The 4781-nt window shown below is 52.2% G+C and overlaps 1 pseudogene; it reads left to right on the top strand.

Annotated features, from left to right (window-relative positions):
• Nucleotides 1–428: 428 nt before the first annotated feature.
• LOC123441576 lies at nucleotides 429–2112 on the top strand (annotated as a pseudogene).
• The last annotated feature ends 2669 nt before the right edge of the window (nucleotides 2113–4781 follow it).

Genomic DNA, 4781 nt, shown 5'->3' with positions numbered 1-4781 from the left:
TTGTTCTTGCTTCGCTGCGACAAAAAGTTAGTGTACATGCAATTTTATGTCTGGATATATAAGTTATCTGTTATTTTACTTGGTGGCAACGTACATCATTTTGATCTCATCCTACCATATAAGTTGTGTGACGCTTGCTTTTTCTAAAACTATTGTACATCTCCATTATTAAAGCAGGATGTGCCGTCGTGACTGTTCAACCAGCGGGATGGTTCGACCTTTCGTTAGCTCCCCACCTCCACCTCCTGTCGCTGGCACTTTCACCGATTTTTTTCCATCCCTTCATAAACCAGGCGATTAAATAAAGAAAAAACCGGTTTACTAAAAAATGCCCTAATTGTATCTCAACCCACGTACGAGATTCATCCAACAACCCACTAACGCACCTCCCACGTCCCCATCTCCCCCAACTCCCTTGCCCATCCGCCATGCCCCCCTCTCGAGTTGGCCTCGGCAGGGACGCCGGACCCATCGTGGTCGCCAAGCCGCGGGATAGGTTCCGCTTCGACTGGGCGAGCACGGACGACACCAGCCGCGTCGACGCCGCCAACAACCAGCCAGAGCACGGCACGCTGCTGCTCTACGGCCGCGGCTTCCTCGCCGGCATCGACCGACGCGAGCAGAAGAAGGTCGCGGCGGCCGCGCTCCAGAAGGACTACGGTGCCGGCGCCGCGGCGACGTACGACGCACTGGACATGCGCGTGGACATGCACTGGACGGACAAGCGCGCCGACGAGATGACGGAGCGTGACCGGCGGATCCTGCGCAAGGACTTCGGCATCTCCTACAGGGGGCTCCCACGTGCCCCGGCCCATGCGGAGTTGGGCGAAGAGCAGGCTCGGCGCCGAGTTGCTCCGGAACGTCGACAGGGCGGGATACAGAAAGACCACGCCGATCTAGATGGCCTCCGTGCCGCTCGGCCTCCAGCGGCGCAACGTCATCGGCGTCGCCCAAACCGGCTCCGGCAAGACCGCCGCCTTCGTGCTCCCCATGCTGGCCTACATCGCCGGCATGCCGCCACCGACCAGCCACAGCGAGGCGGACGAGGGCCCGTACGCGCTCGTCCTGGCGCCGACACGGGAGCTGGCGCAGCAGATCGAGAGGGAGACGGTGATGCTGGCGGCATGCCTAGGTATCAGGGTCGTGTCCATCGTGGGTGGCAAGGCGGACGGCCAGTCGACGATCCAGAAGCAGGCGAGCATGCTCGAGCGGGGGTGCGAGGTCATCGTCGCGATGCCGGACAGGCTCCTCGACTGCCTGGAGAGCAGGTACGCCATACTCAACCGGTGCAACTACGTGGTGCTCGACGAGGCCGACAGGATGATCGACATGGGGTTCGAGCCGCAGGTCGTCGGCGTGCTCGACGAGATGCCTCCGAGCCACCTGAAACCGGAGAACACGGACGAGGAGCTGGACGAGGCGAGGACATACATGATGACCCACTTGTTCAGCGCTACCATGCCGCCGCCAATGGAGCGGCTCGCCAGGAAGTATCTCCGGAACCCGGTGGCCGTCACGGTCGGCTTCGCCGGCAAGGCGGCGGACCTCGTCGCCCAGAATGTGGTCATGGTGAAGGTGCAAGAGAAGATGCCACGGCTGACGAGGATCCTCGCTGACCTCGGCAAGGACAGAAGGACGGCCATTGTGTTCTACAACACGAAGAACTCCGTGGAGAAGCTGACCAATGATTTGGAATACGCGGGGTTGAGCAGGGTGACGGCGCTGCATGGGGGGAAGTCGCAGGACGAGAGGAAGGCCAGCCTCGACGGGTTCAGGAACGGCAGGTTCAACGCGCTCGTGGCCACCGACCTGGCCGCCCGCGGCATTGACGTCCCGGAGGTCGCTCACGAGATCAACTACGAGATGCCCAGCTCGATCGATCTGTACACGCATCGTATCGGGAGGACCGAACGTGCCCGGAAGAAGGGGCTCTCGACATCGTTTTTGACCATGGAGGACACTGACATTTTCTATGAACTTAAGCAGATGCTTGTGCAGAGCAATAGTCCCGTGCCGCCGGAGCTTGCGAGGCATGAGGCGTCAAGGTTCAAGCCAGGGTCTATTCCTGGTAGACCTCCGAGAAGAAATGGCACCGTGCATGCATACCACTGATCCAAGAGGAAGGAACCAAAGGCGCATCTTCGTAACAATATGAGAAGAACTTGGACGAGAATGTTAGGGAGCCAGATGAGGTACAAGCATTAATATTAATCAGAGCAATTTCAGTGTTATTCTTACATTGGAAAACCACGTTTCTTGTTTGTGGTAAATATATTTAGTGATGATTCCTATCTGACCTTATACTAATACACCCTGGATGTTATGATCAATGTTTGTCATGCCCAAATGTAGACCTTTGTCAGCTTTTGAAGTGTTTGATTATTTGATTTGATGTTTTATGCTCTAAATGCGCTTTTTTTACATGTAAGGCACTAACACGTTAGTATTTCAGAACTATTTTTCTATCATTTATGTAGGAGTCATCGGATGTACCTGATCTTCATTACCTTCAACAGTTTAGTCTTAAGAAGTGACATTTACTTTTCTATTCTTTTTTAATTTCATCTGTACTCCAGTTGTGGATGGCATTTATTTATGCTTGTTTTCCGTTATATATGATTTATTACTAAAGTCGGTGACATTTCAATATCAAGTTCAAAGAACCGCAAGTTGTCAAACATCTCAACTATTAAAGCAGGATCGAACGTCGTGATGGTTCGACGTGGCAGCGATGGTTCGACCTCTCGTTCGCTCCCCACCTCCTTCCGCTCGCACTTCCATCGATTTTTTCCATCCCTCCATAAAACAGGCGATTAAATAAAGAAAACAACCAGTTCACTAAAAAAGGCCCTAATTGTATCTCAACACACGTACGAGATTCATCCAACAGCCACAACCCACTCACGCACCTCCCAGGTCCCTATCTCCCCCAACTCCCTTGCCCAGCCGCCATGCACCCGCTCTCGCGTTGGCCTCGGCAGGGACGCCGGACCCATCGCGTTGGCACCTCCGCTACGGTGATTTCTTCGTGCCCCTACGGGAGACATATTAGCAGCTACGGGAGACAAATATCAAAATAACATGATGTCATGTTTGAAAGACACTTTTAAATTAAAACAATTATTTAATAACAATGTGTTTCGTTGCTCCGTGGCAACGCACGGGCAGTAAACTACTAGTTATAATCTCGAAATAAGTAATTTATCACAACAAAAAATAATTAAGCAATCCATTATTTTTTGTTATGGATTATTTACTAGCTGTATCATTGTGTGAATTACTTGTTATTCACAATGTCGTGCCTGTTTCCCGCCCCTGCCTGGCAGTGACGATGCTGCGGTAAAGTGTCCATTGTGGCACAATGAGATCATTAAAGCCTACGGTTTCATTGACTGTACACATGTTAACGGTTTCCCCCCACTCCCTCTGTTTCGACCAAGGCTAGCCAATGAGATCATTAAAGCCTACGGTTTCTTTGACTGTGGTCTTGATCTATTCCCTCTAATTTTAAGAGTCTTTCGCCAAATTGATAACAGATTTCAGACTTAGAAATATTTCAGCATCTCTAAAACATTAATATTCCTAGCAACTTGAGAGCAAGCAAAGCACACCTAAACATGCATTTATATTGCAACTAAAAATACCAGGGGATACACTAAACATCAAAGAACAACTCTATAGTTGACAACTCCTCCAAACAAAGCGCGGAATAAATCCTACGAAAAAGACAAGAGGGCAACACGGCAAAATATCACGCGAACTAACTTGCTCAAAAGCTAAAATTAATTGGACAGAAATTTTTCTACCCCGAAAACATATAAAATATGTGGGGTTGCACAACAAAAATAACGCCACACGTAAATGCGAGATAATGTCCTAAACACGGGAAATAAACTAGTGGCAAATCCCTACACGCAAAAATACCAATGTCTACTCTAAAATACATGCAAAAGGAGTTACTAAAACATGGACATTTCTATAACGGCATTCGAGCAACCCGGACTTACGCGAAAAATAAATACGGGTGTCTATCCTATTGGAACAACACCTTAAACTATGCATTCGGCACGACAAACTACTTCAAACAATTATGCAAGTTTCAAATCCGTGTTCTACGCGAAATTCTAGCCAAGATACATATGCTACACGTCGCGAACCGACTTACGGTTAAAAAGTTATGGACGTATTAACATCTGTATATTTTCTGGAATTTAATTAATTCCGAAATTACTAATTAATCTAACCGGGCCTACAGTGGAGCGCAGGTAAACTAAATGCCGCTCGGCCACAACTTAGGAGGGCCGAGGCTGGCGCACTTTCGTGGGCCTGGCCCAAGCGGTGGAGAGGCGATCTGGTGAGGCACGCCTGGGGAGGTCGGGGCAGGCCGAGGCGCTGGCCGGCCCATGCGAGGCGGCGGCCCAGCTAGTTGGCCTAGCGCAACCGACGTGCTCCTCCCGCAGGAGATGCGCGCAGGCAGCCTGCCGCCGACAGGGCTTGGGGGCGGCCGACCTCCGGCGGTGGCCGGACTCCGGTGGCGGCCGGATCTGGTCGAGGCCTCCGGTTCTTGCCGAGGGCGCCACTGGATCTGCGCCGGAGAGTGACGACGAGGGGGCGAGCAAGGCCCTGCACAAGGACCTGGCACGGACGAGGAGCAAGGCCATGGAGGTGCTCTCCGCCGGTCCTTGGGGAAACCGGTCGCCAGCAGCGGCCGCGAGGGCGGAGCTCCGGCAGGAAGGGGCGGCGGGGACGCGCTGCAGGCTCCGACGGGTTCCGGTGCAAGC

This window comes from Hordeum vulgare, chromosome 3H (assembly GCF_904849725.1).
Source record: "Hordeum vulgare subsp. vulgare chromosome 3H, MorexV3_pseudomolecules_assembly, whole genome shotgun sequence".
NCBI lineage: Eukaryota > Viridiplantae > Streptophyta > Magnoliopsida > Poales > Poaceae > Hordeum > Hordeum vulgare.
Note: the sequence above shows the minus strand (reverse complement) of the source record. Positions and strands in the feature narration are given on the sequence as shown.